The sequence below is a fragment of the Tamandua tetradactyla genome, chromosome 4 (genome assembly GCF_023851605.1).
Source record: "Tamandua tetradactyla isolate mTamTet1 chromosome 4, mTamTet1.pri, whole genome shotgun sequence".
Lineage (NCBI taxonomy): Eukaryota > Metazoa > Chordata > Mammalia > Pilosa > Myrmecophagidae > Tamandua > Tamandua tetradactyla.
This window is the reverse complement of record NC_135330.1, coordinates 198,207,907-198,222,655: the sequence shown is the minus strand read 5'-3', so window position 1 is coordinate 198,222,655 and position 14,749 is coordinate 198,207,907. Positions and strand designations below refer to the sequence as shown.

The following is a 14,749-nucleotide window of genomic DNA, read 5'->3' as shown; positions in this document are numbered from 1 at the left end:
CCTTCAATGGAGAGGCGCACAGCTATTGATTTTTATGCAGCTTGCATTTAGCACTTAGCAGATGACAGCAATAAATTAGTCGTCACCTCTGTGTGTTCCAAGAGGAGTTCTGAGATGCTGCAGCAGGCACATACTTCCTGGGGAGGGCAGCAAGGATGAGGAGGAAGGTCTAAATGGCACTGATGGGAAAACTGAAGGGTCGGGAAAGTCTGCGACTAATGTGGGCATTCATGTATAACATAAAGGGAAGTTGAAATTACTGAGTCTGCCTTTCTTGGTAAGGAATTTGTTCTCCCTCGCAGGACTGGTAAATATGAATTACTAAATCTTATTCCCAGAAAAACGTTAGTTTGTCCTGACCTGCCATGGGAGGGGAGGGGGGATGCACTTGACTCTTTCTTTAGTCAATCAGGCAGGTGCTACGCTAACTTCCTTTGTTTCTTCCCAAGCTGTGATGCTGTGATGTAACATCCAGTGTGGAGAGAAATGTAACAACAGGTGTCAGGGCTTTTCTCTACAGTAGAGGGAAAGGGGCAGTAGAAAAATGTACCTATTCCATCCCCTGCCCTGTAGACGCTGTAACTCCACAGTACAAACTCTCAGAGTGAGAACAGTAAGGCACATAGTGGGAAGGAGAAAACATGCGGCTTTTCTCTTGCATTTTGTAATTTAAAGGTCAGTTTTTTAATTCCTTCACTGCTGGCATAATGGTTAAGAGCACAGATTCTGGTGTCAGGCCGTTCCCGTCCGTGGTTGTATCACCCACTAGCTTGGTGACTGTGGGTACTTGGCCTCCCAGTGCTCTCAGTTCCTTTCTCTGAAAGTAGGATGTGGTCCCTGCCTCGGCCAATTGCTCCAGGGTTGAAATGCGCCTGCATTTGCCAAGTGGCACAGGAAGTGATGGCAGCAGAGTGACCGACAAAGCCAAGTCCTGACCTCGTGGGGCTGTCATCCCCATGGGGAAAACAGGTGAGAACAGGTAAGCACAGAGCCTGATCCTGAGGGCACGTGAATGGAGACAGAGAGCCTGGGGAGAGGGGCCGGCTACAGTGGGCAGAAGAGGGCAGGTCCCGGTGAGAAGGAGGAAGAGCAGCCCTGGTGGCCCAAGAGAGAACATTCCAGCAGGGAAGCTCCAGGCAAGAAGGGCGAGCACAGCTGGGGGGAAGTGGGCTCAGGGGAGAGGGAGGGGGTCCTGCTCACCTGAATCATGGTGAGCTAACTTCTCTCGGGAAGCAGACTCATTCTTCAGTTTGAGGAAGGCACAGCGGTCACCTTCATTCGGGGACCTATGCCACAGGAGCTTAGCCATTTTAAGACAAAGCAGTAGTGAGTTTCTCCTACTAGACTTATCCTCCCCCTGATCCCGCGAGCAGAGGGGCACGATGGGGACCCCCTGAGAGGGTCTCGGTCAGGTGTGGCCCTGGCCCTGCAGCCCACCCCGCTGGCTCCAGCCCAGCTCCACAGCACTGACCGGGTGGGGGCCCCTGAGGCTGGACCCAGGGGCTGGGCAAGCCTCAGTCCTTTAAACTCACCTGCCACCACAAAGCCCCGTTTCATTCTGAAAGCACACCTATAAATAGTATTTTCCATGATTGTGATTGAGTTGCTTCTGTCCGTAATTCCTTGGGAACCCACCCTCACAAGGGGAAGGAATGGCAAAACAAAAACAAAGAGCTGCAGCTCACACGTGTCCCGTGCCCTGGTCTCCTGCCATGGTGCCCTCCCGTGCCGGACGCTGAACCGTGTTATAGGTGTGTCCGCGCCCTCGTCCTGGCCCAGGGCTGTCCATTTGGAAACAAGGTCATTTCAGATGGAATTGGTTAAAATGAAGCCAAGCTGGATTGGAGCTAGGCTTAGCCCAGTGACTGACATCCATGTGGACACGGGACACAGGGCAGGTGGCCAGGGGACGATGGGGGCGGCAGGAAGCGTGGCCACTGAGGTGTAGTGGAGGATGCAGCCCCCAGTCCCACCGGCACCTTCCCGTAGGCAGGCAGCAGCAGTCACGGCCACCAGGGCCGGTGGGGACAGGGCCCAAGGGCAGCCTTCGTGGGGAGGCAGGAGGCTGAGCTGAGCAGGGACACGCTGCGCAGGAGCACCGCACCCCAGCCTCTGCCGTCGGGTGCACACTGGGCGGCGCTTGGGGGCACTTGGGTGGCACTTCGGGGGGCTGGACAAGGGCCCTGGTGCCTCTGGCCTTCACACGGCCTCCCTGCCTCAGCCCCTCAGATGAACTGTGGGTGTTCTGAAAAATCAGAAAATTTTGAAAATTTTTTCAAAATCTATTAAAAATCTATTTTTGAATGTCTATTCAAAATCTACTTTGAAAAATCCCTGTGAGATAGAAGTATGCAATTAATTAGAAAATAATTCTAATTAATTGGAAAAGTAATGAGCCAATGAAAATGTAAAATTTTTTTCTTAGGCAATATCAATAATCTAACCCATATATATCCATGTACTAATTCATGACCGTGGAAAGCCTTCATTAGCCTTAAATAGTATTTTAATTCTGTTTACATGCGGCAGTCCAGCACAGTGGATAAGAAGATGGATTTAGTCATTCAGCAGCTCTGAGCTCTCTCCCTCTCTGTTTTATTCCTGCCATTTACTAGACAGGCGAGTTCATCGACCTGCCTGGTGCTCAGTTGTCTCATGTATAAGACAAGATGATGGTAGTACTCATGTAATAGGACGTTTCTGAATTTAAAAAGATGGTGCACAAAAATTAATAAGCACACTTCCTAGAAGGTAGCAGGACTCAAGACATGCTAGCTATGCTTATTAGTTTCTGGTTCAGCTACAGTGTAAGAGTTGGAAGAAAACCTATTTCTGAACTGTCCCATAGAGCGTTTGTATGATATTTGAGGTAACAGGAAGCATAATCCTGGGACACAAAAATTTAGAAGCTCTTTTAAATCTTTGCCTATGGTTCATCAAGCTAGCTGAGGTGGTGCCTTAGCTTTCCAGGGTGACTGTAAGGAATGCCACAAGCAGGTTGGCTTAAACAATAGGAATCTGTTGCCTCCCGGTCTTGGAGGTTGGAAGTCAAGGCGTTGGCAGGTCATGCTTTGTCCAAAGTGTGTGGCTTTCTGGAGTGCTTGCAGCATTCCCTAAGTCGGTCACTGCCCCTGTCACATGGCCATCTGTCTCCTGTCTCCTGACTCCTCCTCCCACATCCCAATTCCCTTCATTCATAAGGACAGCAGTTCTATTGGAGGAAGCTCTCTCTCCAGTTTGGCCTTATCTTAATAGAATCTTAAAAGAATTCATTTATAAGCTTCATACCCACAGGCCCAGGGCTTAGGACTTGAACATGTCTTTGTGGGGACATGGCTCAATCCACAGTAGGTGGGCTACATCTACATTTTAGTATTTATCATTCATTCAACAAACATTTGTTAGGCACCCAGAACTTTGGGATTAGAAGGCTGTTTCTAATATTTATTTTAATTTTCTAAATCCATTAAATGAGACTCAGGTCAGTCTGTCTGCAAATACATGACAAGCAGACCCCTTTGGACTAGAAGTTGGAGATTACAGAGCTCACAAAGATTCTCAGGGGCAGGACTCAAGCCTCACTGTGCTGTGAGTCTCCTAGAGGTCCCAAGATAGTGTCCTGAACAGTGAGAGCATAATGAACACTTGTTGCTTCTTCAGGCAGGCCATGTGTGTGCCATGTGTGGGGAATAGGAAGGGTTGACAAGAAAGTGGGACAGTCCTCTGCACATTCATACACCTGCCCCGCGTTGGTCTCCTAGTAACACAGAGTGTGGAGAGGAATTTACTCAGTGAGTTTACTGAAGTGGCATTTCTCAACCTACTTTCTGACCCTCCCCACGTGGTCACCAGCAAGGACAGCTCATGTGGGCATTATTTCCTGGGGAGTAGGTGGAATTGTGTGATGGTGGTGGTGATGGTGGTGGTTGTGGTGGTGACAGTGGTGATGGTGGTGGTGGTGATGGTGGTGATGGTGATGGTGATGGTGGTGGTGGTGGTGGTGATGGTGATGGTGATGGTGGTGGTGGTGGTGATGAAGGTGGCAGTGGTGGTGATGGTGGTGGTGTTGGTAATGGTGGTGATGGTGGTGGTGATGGTGGTGGTGGTGGTGATGGTGATGGTGATGGTGGTGGCAATGATGGTGGCGGTGGTGGTGGTGGTGGTGGTGATGGTGGTGGTGTTGGTAATGGTGGTGATGGTGGTGGTGATGATGGTGGTGGTGGTGATGGTGGTGGTTGTGGTGGTGACAGTGGTGATGGTGGTGATGGTAATGGTGATGAAGGTGGCAGTGGTGGTGGTGGTGATGGTGGTGGTGATGGTGGTGGTGATGGTGGTGGTGTTGGTAATGGTGGTGATGGTGGTGGTGATGATGGTGGTGGTGGTGGTGATGGTGGTGGTGGTGGTGATGATAATGGTGGTGGTGGTGATGGTGGTGGTGATGATAATGGTGGTGATGTTGGTTTTGGTGGTGGTGGTGGTGGTGATGATAATGGTGGTGGTGTTGGTTTTGGTGGTGATGATGGTGGTGGTGATGGTGATGGTGGTGGTGGTGGTGATGATGATGGTGGTGGTGTTGGTAATGGTGGTGATGGTGGTGGTGGTGATGGTGGAGGTGGTGATGGTGGTGGTGGTGGTGATGGTGATGGTGGTGGTGTTGGTAATGGTGGTGATGGTGGTGGTGATGATGGTGGTGGTGGTGATGGTGGTGGTGGTGGTGATGGTGGTGGGGATGGTGGTGGTGGTGGTGGTGGTGGTGATGGTGATGGTGGTGGTGTTGGTAATGGTGGTGATGGTGGTGGTGATGATGGTGGTGGTGGTGATGGTGGTGGTTGTGGTGGTGACAGTGGTGATGGTGGTGATGGTAATGGTGATGAAGGTGGCAGTGGTGGTGGTGGTGATGGTGGTGGTGGTGGTGGTGATGGTGGTGGTGATGGTGGTGGTCATGGTGGTGGTCATGGTGGTGGTCATGGTGGTGGCAATGATGGTGGCGGTGGTGGTGGTGGTGGTGGTGATGGTGGTAGTGGTGGTGGTGGTAATGGTGGTGATGGTGGTGGTGATGGTGATGGTGGTGGTGATGATGGCGGTGGTGGTGGTGGTGGTGGTGGTGGTGATGATAATGGTGGTGGTGTTGGTTTTGGTGGTGGTGGTGGTGGTGGTGGTGGTGATGATAATGGTGGTGGTGTTGGTTTTGGTGGTGGTGGTGGTGGTGGTGGTGGTGGTGATAATGGTGGTGGTGTTGGTTTTGGTGGTGGTGGTGGTGGTGGTGGTGGTGGTGGTGGTGGTGATGATAATGGTGGTGGTGTTGGTTTTGGTGGTGATGGTGGTGGTGGTGGTGGTGGTGGTAGTGGTGATGATGGTGGTGGTGATGGTGATGGTGGTGGTGGTGGTGATGGTGATGGTGGTGGTGTTGGCAATGGTGGTGGTGGTGGTGATGGTGGTGGTGGTGATGGTGGTGGTGTTGATGGTGGTGGTGGTGGTAATGGTGATGGTGGTGGTGTTGGTAATGGTGGTGATTGTGGTGGTGATGATGGTGGTGGTGGTGATGGTGGTGGTGGTGATGGTGGTGGTGGTGGTGATGGTGGTGGGGATGGTGGTGGTGGTGGTGGTGGTGGTGGTGGTGGTGGTGATGGTGATGGTGATGGTGGTGGTGTTGGTAATGGTGGTGATGGTGGTGGTTGTGGTGGTGACAGTGGTGATGGTGGTGATGGTAATGGTGATGAAGGTGGCAGTGGTGGTGGTGGTGATGGTGGTAGTGGTGGTGGTGGTAATGGTAGTGATGGTGGTGGTGATGGTGGTGGTGATGGTGATGGTGGTGGTGGTGGTGTTGGTAATGGTGGTGATGGTGGTGGTGATGATGGTGGTGGTGGTGGTGGTGGTGGTGGTGATGGTGGTGGTGGTGGTGATGGTGGTGGTGATGATGGTGGTGGTGGTGGTGATGGTGATGGTGATGGTGGTGGTGTTGGTAATGGTGGTGATGGTGGTGGTGATGATGGTGGTGGTGGTGGTGGTGGTGGTGGTGATGGTGGTGGTGGTGGTGATGGTGATGGTGGTGGTGGTGGTGATGGTGGTGGTGGTGATGGTGGTGGTGGTGGTGGTGGTGATGATAATGGTGGTGGTGTTGGTTTTGGTGGTGATGGTGGTGGTGATGGTGGGTGGGGGGAGCAATTGTCAGAATTCCTTTAAGGCACAAGTATGATTCTTACATAATCATGTGATGAGAGAGAAAGTTATACTTACCTTGTCATTTCACAAAATGTTTGGGTCTAATTCAGTATCCACATTCAGGTTTCTTCTAGCCCTTAATCTGCTGCATTGTTCCAGATGGCTCATTCTTATCTTTTCTTTGTGGTAGCTTAGAGACACAGCCTAGATTCTCGCCCTGGAGCACCAACCAGTCTGTGAGCCTTCTCAACACCAGAAACGCTCATCCCTGTAAAACTCCTGTTGCTACTTCTGTTTAAGGCCCTTAATTTCTTTAATGGTAACTTTTCTTTTTTAAATTAAATATCAGAAGAGTATTTTACTTTGATCTTCATGGTTTGTGGGAAAGCATGTCCTTTTTGGGCTCTTGCTTTAAAAAAAAAGATTTTTAAAAGGAAATAATACAGTTGAGAAAAGATGTACGTCAGCAGATATCCAGTGTGATTTTTTGTGCTCTTTGAATCTGCCACTTATCAAGAGCTCATTTGCTGTCGCTCCTTCATTTGCATTCTAGGGACCTTTGCATCTTTCCCACTATCCATGAAAACCGTATCTCATTATTATCATTTGTGGTTATGCAAAACCAACAATTAAATCAGCTTCTCCTGCTTATTACTCCTCTTCTATGACACTAGCCATTAAACTAACCAAAGATGAATATTTTCTTATGATTTAAGAGCTCTGAAGTGAAATCTGTAATTAGTGTCCTAGTAATAGCACCTAGAATAACAGAAAACTCCAGGGAGTTTTAGAAAGGATAAAAGTTCTATCAGATTAAACCACTGAGCTGGCATCAATTTTTAAATCCACATAGTAAGTGGAGGTTTTGGGTATTTAGGTTACCTTTGTGAAATATTTTTTGTGTTCATAAATGTTAAGTGATCAGTGGAAAATAAGGGTGAGTATCCTGAACTTGTAACCTGGTTGACAGAGAGTTATCAAGGGATGATGACATTGGCCAATATCAAAAGACAACAGTACTCTGTAATGATAGCCTACTGGCATGCATACACAGTCATGTCTAGGTTCTACCTCTTATTAATGACAGAATTTATCATGAAACATTTACTTCTGACCTACTGTATTTATTTTCCAAAAATTCCAATGAAATCTACAAGTTAATGAAAGATAAATCCTCTCAAATATGTTATGCCAAAATTATTTTTAATAGAGCATGGACATGCATGATGAAGAGAGTTTTCAGAATGGTTGTCCAGGCATTCCCTTGGCCTCTACCCAAATAAGCCATGAAATAATTAGTTTGGAAAAAGTTATAATTCCCACACAATCATTTCTAAGTCTGTACATAAACAAAATCTGCCATTATTACCAGCCACGTGTCTTTTCTTGAAGGATTACAATACACAATGAAGCAAAGTACTAAATGCTGCTTAAGGAATCCAATGACATTGTTAGTAAAAGCTGTTTCATTTACTGGGTTGTCCTTGCTGCTTTAAGAGCTGACATTGTTGTGCCAGGCTCCTCACCCTTGTTTCTAAAGCAAATTACCGAAGATCACTTCCTTCAAATATTCTTTTCTATATTTTCAGGCGCCATTCCTGTCCTGGTGGTAGTGGTTAGAAATTCCTTGTGTGTGCAGAAGTGCTGTGAAGAGGATGTACAGTTTGATACCCAACTTCTAACTACATATAATATGGTCTTTGCATAATTATCAGACACTTAACCAGTTTGTGAAAACATAGACTGCTTTGTAGTTTCAGGCCCGTTAGACGTCATTTCATTACCAAAAGGGTCTGCCACTTGGCTGCTCTAGTTTAGTATTTTTACTCCCAACTTGAAGAAGACAGAGCTACTCATCAAATTTTTGGATTTCGCAAAGATAAGAAAGATAACAAATGTGAAGGACGATGGAATCAAGAAAGAAAAATAATTTGTTGAGTTGGAACAATTGGCCTAAACCAACAAGATGCAATTTGCTGGGGATAAATAGAAGAGCATAAGAGCTGTCAGGAGACCATACTTGCTAAAAAGATAATCAGATACTGGACTGTGTTTTTGTTCAGGTCATCCAGGAAGTAGACACCAAAAGGAGATTAAGCTTCAAGGATTCTGTTGGGGGAGGTGCTAGAGGAGAAAAGGGGAAGGGGGCTGGGAAAGGCTGGAAAGGCACCATGAATGAGACTGTGATGCGAATCTGACTCCTAGTAAAAGAGAGAAACGAAAGAGGGCTTGAGGAAAGCTTGTGAGTCTTCCTAAAGTTGAATCAAAGTCCAGCAAGGCCATAGCGGGGCTCTTCAGCCAAAGTTGGCCATATGGACGAGCCCCAAGGCTCTCAGGAATGGAAAACCTGCATCTCAGAGCGTGACAGCTCGGGCCCTGGTCATCTGAGCTCTGTGACCAGAGGTCTGAAAGGTACATTCCCAAGACACACAAAGCAAGGCATTTCTCCTTCCAAGTTTTGCTTAAAAAATATTACATTAAGAAAAATAATGAACCAAAATGAACTTGAGATTCTAAAAATGCAATCCTGTTTTAGGGTTTCTAGTTTCAGAACAGTTACTGCTCACTGAGGAGACTGCTATTAAAAATAATCAAATTCTGTTCTTTGATACATGTGTGTATGTGGTCATGGAATAGTGCCTTCTATATGTATATATTCTCTGTATTTCAAGCATCCACAGCTGTTACTCTCTTTTTGATGTTTTTAAACTGCCAACTTTTGCCAGTGGAAGCCCTTTTTACATTGGCTTATAGGTCATTCTGACATAGCACATTACCATTTTATTTTATTATTTGACTTGTGGATCTTTTCTTTCTCAATCACCTTTATTGAGAACTTATTTATGCACACTGACTGCCCCATTTTAAGTGTTTAGGCTGCTGAGCTTTGACAAGTACATGACCCATGTGACTCTTCCACCACAGCCACCAGAGACTTGCCTTGTGCCCATTTCCAGCATCGCCCCCAGATTCCCAGTGCCAGGGAGGCTCTCCGCTGCTTTCTTTCACTATAAATTCATCCCGGCTATTCTAGAATTTTATACGAAAAAATCATATAGTATGTTCTCTTTTGCTGGCACTTTTTTCACTGGGCATAATATTTTAGAGACTCAAGTATGCTTTTCCGTGCATTAGTAGTGCGTTCCTTTTTGTTGCTTGAGAAGCATTTCATTCTATGGGTACACCACAGCGCCTTCATCTCGTCACCTACTGGGGAACGTTTGGGTTGTTTTCAGTCAGGAGCTGTTATGAATAAATCTCCCATGAGCATTTGTAGAAAAGGCTTTACATGGACATGTGTTTTCATTTCTTTTGGGTAAACACCTAGGAGCGGAATGGCTGAATATGGTAAGCATAGAAGAAAGCTGCCAAAATCCTTTCTGAAGAGTTTGCGTCATTTACATTCCCTCCAGCAATACACGAGGTTCCAGTCACTCCTCGCACTCAGCACTCAAGCACAATGTGTTTCATTCTGGTGTACTGTGCATTTTCATGATGCTAAGGATAGGGAGCATTTTGAAAATGCGATTGCTGATTATTTCTTCTGCCCCTTTGTGGCAGTTAGATTCAGTTGTCAACATGGCCAGGTGAAGGCACCTAGTTCTGTTGCTGTGGACTTGAGCCAATGGTACGTGAACCTCATCTGTTGCTGATTACATCTGCAGTCGGCTAGGAGGCATGCCTACTGCAATGAATGATGTTTGACTTAATTGGCTGCTGCTTAAATGAGAGAGCGCAACGTAGCATAGCCTGAGCAGCTTAGAATTCCTCATCTCAGCACTCGCAGCTCAGCCCAGGCCTTTGGAAATGCAGAAAGAAAACACCCTGGGGAACATGGCCTGGCTTACTTCCTGGTCCCTGGCTCCCGACCATGCACTCCTGCGGTCTCTGCAACTCTGCCTGAGACTCCAGCTTTCTGCCTCTCAGTTCCTCGGCCTCTGCAACCAGGGCTGCTACAGGTGGTGCAGAAGGCTCCCCAGGTCAGCCGCACTCCTGAATTGCTGCCTCAGTCGCCCTCCTGTCCCTTCTCTAACTTTTCCATGGAGCAGGGCTAATCTTGAGCTGCTCTATTAGGCCATCTTCCTGGAAGTCCCTGTACTTTACGTTTTAACAGAAAAAATGTTAACAAATCAAATCCAAGAGCAAATAAAGAGTAATAAAGACTGGTTTAACATTCAAAAATCAATTAATGGAATTCAGATAGTAGCAGAATAAAGAAGAAAAACTTAAGATTATCTCAATGGAGAAAAAGCACTTGCCAAATTCAAAAGTTTATTCTTGATAAAAACTCTCAGTAAACTGGGAATGGAAGGGAAACCCCTCAACATAATAAAGGACATCTGTGAAAAACCTACCGTTATCATATTTAATGGTGAAAATTGGGAGTGAGAGAAGTATGTTCACTCCTACCACTTCTATTCAACATTGTCCTAGACTTCTTAGTGAGGCAATAAGGTGAAAAAGGCATAGAGATTGGAAAGGAAGTAATAAAAGTGACTTTTACTCAACAGCACCATGATCATTTATATGAAAATTCTACAGAATCTACAAAAACTACTAAAACTAAGAATTCAGCAAGATCAATATAAAAATATGTTAGTAGTATAGACTCTCAATTAATGATGAAAAGGAAAAATTGAAAAGTATCATTTATAATAGCAACCAAAAGGATAAACTACAAGTGGCAAATTTACCAAAATGTGTTCAAGATGTGTGCAATAAAACAACAAATCATTGCTGAGAAAAATAGGGGGATATAACATGTGCATTGATCGAAAGATTTTTATGATTATATATCTCTTCTTTCCAAACTGATCTACAGATTCAACACAATTCCCATCAAAATTCAAGGCTCTTTTTCTTTTAGCAATTTACAAGCTCCTACTAAAGTTTCAAACTTTAGGAGTTTGTTTCAAAAATAATTTTGAAAAAGAACAAAATTGGAGGATTGGTTCTACATGATTTAAAACTTACTCTAAAGCTTTAGTAATCAAGAAAATGTGAAATTATGGAAGAGTAGACGTCAAAATTAATGGAAAAGAATAGACATACATATTTCATTTTGGCCATTACATTTTTTTTTTTTTTGCATGGGTAGGCACTGGGAAATGCACCCAGGTCTCTGGCATGGCAGGCGAGAATTCTGCCACTGAGCCACTGTGGCCTGACCAGCCATTTAATTTTTGAAAAGGTGCCAAGCTAACCTTTCTATTGGAGAAAGACAATCTTTTAAAAAATGGTGCTGGAATAATTGTATATAAATATTGGAAAAAGTTAGCCTTGGCCATTACCTCATAATATTCATAAAATGAATACATGAAAAACCTAAAACTATAAAACTTTGATAAGATAACATAAGATAAAATCAACAAGATTTTTAGGGCAGATAAAGGATTCTGAAGGGAAAAAAATATGAACTATGAAGAATAGATTACTTGGACTTCATCATCAAAATTAAATTCTTCTACCCTTTGAAGGACATTGTTAAGAAAATTGAAAACCAGGCCAGGTGGTGGAGAGATACTCACAGTTCATAGATCTGAAGGTGTGCATCCAGAATGAAAGTGAATTGGTCACCACAGCAATAAAAAGACAAGATTCCAATTTAAAGGGGCAGAAGAAATAATCAGCAATCGCATTTTAAAAATGCTCCCTATCCTAAGCATCATGAAAATGCACAGTACGCCAGAATGAAACATACTGTGCTTGAGTGCTGAGTGCGAGGAGCGACTGGAGGGAATGTCAACGATGCAAACCCTTCAGAAAGGATTTTGGCAGCTTTCTTCTATGCTTACCATATTCCAAATTCCTGAAGGCACACAAACACGCTACACTGACTGAGGAAGATATAGGAGATATCAGCAAACTAATCACAAGTAAAGAGATTCAATCAGTCATCAAAAATCTTCCTACAAAGAAAAGCCTAGGGCCAGATGGTTTCACAGGGTAATTTTATCAAATGTTCCAAAAAGAAGTAACACCAATCTGCTCAAACTTTTCCAAAAAATTGAGGGAAAAGGAATTCTACCTAACTGATTTTATGAAGCTAATATGATTTTAATACCCAAACCAGGTAAAGATGCTACAAGAAAGGAAAACTACAGACCGATCTTCCTAATGAACATAGATGCAAAAATTCTCAATAAAATATTAGCAAATTGAACCCAACAACACATTAAAAGAATTATACACCATGACCAATTATACAAGGATGGTTCAACACAAGAAAACCAATTAATGTAATACAGCACATTACAAATCAAAAGAGAAAAACCACATAATCATCTCGATTGATGCTAAAAAAGCATTCAACAAAATTCAGCATCTTTTCTGATAAAACACTCCAAAAGATAGGAATCAAAGGTAACCACCTCAACATGATAAAGGGTATATATGAAAACCCGATAGCCAGCATTGTACTCAATGGAGAGAGACTAAAAACTTTCCCTCTAAGATCAGACAAGGATGCCCACGGTCACCACTATCGTTTAACATTGTGCTAGAAGTTCCAGCTAGAGCAATCAGGGAGGACAAAGGAATAAAAGGCATCCAAATTGGAAAGGAAGAAGTGAAACTTTCATTATTTGCAGATGATATGATACTATACTTGGAAGATCCTGAGAACTCTACAGCAAAGCTACTTGAGTTAATAAACAAATTCAGCAAGGTGGCGGGCTATAAAATTAATGTGCAAAAAGTCAGTAACAGCCCTAGAGTCGGACTTCCGGAGAAGATGGCGGCTTAGTAAGGTGCACGCGTCTTAGTTCCTCCTCCAGAACAACTACTAAAGAACTAGAAACAGTACAGAACAGCTCCCAGACCCACTACAGAGACCAAACACACAGTGTACCCCAGTCTGGACCGGCTAGACCGGCTAAGAGACTCCGCTGCGGTGAGGTCCCCGAACGGCGCGCGCTTCCCCGGGCCACGGTGGCTGGCGGCCGGAGCCCCTCCCTCCTTCCTTCCCGGGCCGGCTGGGGGCTTCGGATCAGCAGTTCCCCAAGCCACGGCGGCCGGCGCCCCTCCCCAAAGCGCGGCTTCCCAGGCCGGCTGGGAGCCTCGGATCAGTGGTTCCCCAAGCCGTGGCAGCTGGCGAATGACGCCCCTCCCACACCCACAGCTTCCTGGGCCGGCTGGGAGCCTAGAATCAGCGGTTCCACAAGCCGCGGCAGCCGGTGAATGACGCCCCTCCCACACACGCGGCTTCCCGGGATGGCTGGGAGCCTCGGATCAGCGGTTCCCCAAGCTGTGGCGGCTGGTGACCAGAGCCCCTCCCACACACGCGGCTTCCCGGGCCGGCTGGGAGCCTCGGATCAGCGGTTCCCCAAGCTGTGGCGGCTGGCGACCAGAGCCCCTCCCACACACACGGTTTCCCAAGCCAGCTGGGAGCATCGGATCGGCGGGTCCCAAAGCCGCAGCAGCCAGCCACCAGCACCCCTCCCACACGCGGCCTCCCGGGCCGGCTGGGAGCCTTGGATCAGCGGTTCCCCAAGCCGCAGCAGCCGGCACCCCTCCCCCACAGGCGACTTTCCAGAGGGAAAGGAAAGAGTCTCCAACAGTAGTAGAAACTGAGCCCAACCTAACACCAATAGTGGCATTAATGAACAACTTCTGACTACTAAAAATAGGCCCTCAGCTAAGGTGAAACTGATCAAAGCGGAAGACGCCTATTGGGCTAACTGGAAAAGAGGAAAGGGGGAGAAACAGAGCCTTCTGTGGCTGTTTCTACGGAGGCTTGGCTGCCTCTGGGCTCAGTGCTGGGATTACACAGGTTGCAACTGCCCCAAACGCAGAAACAGGCTGCTTTCAGGGCTCTCTACCACCTGAACCTTCCTCGTGGGAGGGGTGAAATGCAACTCAGGTGGAATCCCTCTCTCGAGGAATTCAGATCCCAGGACTTCACAATTTGAATTCATTAAAATCAACCTACAACCTTTCCTCTGTCTCCACCACATACCCAGCAGCGAGAGTCTTCCAAAGTTAAAGGAGCCACAACATCTTTTGCTGGTGGGACCCGCAGACAGACAAGCACCACATACTGGGCAGGATAAGAAAAACAGAGCCCAGAGACTTCACAGGAAAGTCTTTCAACCTGCTGGGTCCCACACTCAGGGAAATCTGATTAAATGCCCAGACGCCAGCAAAAAATAACATCACACCAGGAAAATTGAAGATATGGCCCAGTCAAAGGAACAAACCAATAGCTCAAATGAGATACAGGAGCTGAGACAACCAATTCTGAATATAGGAACAGAAATGGAAAACCTCTTCAAAACCCAAATCAATCAATTGAGGGAGGACATGAAGAAGGCAAGGGATGAACAAAAAGAAGAAATGGAAAGTCTGAAAAAACAAATCACAGAACTTATGGGAATGAAAGATACAATAGAAGAAATGAAAAAAACAATGGAAACCTACAGTGGTGGATTTAAAGAGACAGAGGTTAGAATTAGTGAACTGGAGGATGGAACATCTGAAATCCAAAAAGAAACAGAAACTATAGGGGAAAGAATGGAAAAATTTGAGCAGGGGCTCAGGGAATTGAATGATAATATGAAGCGCACAAATATACGTGTTGTGGGTGTCC

General features: G+C 45.9%; 1 long non-coding RNA gene across 2 annotated transcripts in view; it reads left to right on the top strand.

The window, feature by feature from the left end:
• The window catches only part of LOC143679651 (uncharacterized), a 90,163-nt gene that overhangs the window by 60,991 nt on the left and 14,423 nt on the right, over positions 1 to 14,749 (top strand). Inside the window, exon 5 of one of the 2 annotated variants that reach the window (XR_013173890.1) lies at positions 7,752 to 9,174. The exons of the other annotated variant lie outside the window; for it this stretch is intronic. This is a non-coding gene — a long non-coding RNA (uncharacterized LOC143679651). Of the gene's footprint in view, positions 1 to 7,751; positions 9,175 to 14,749 lie in introns of those variants that run through there. 2 annotated transcript variants of the gene reach the window in all.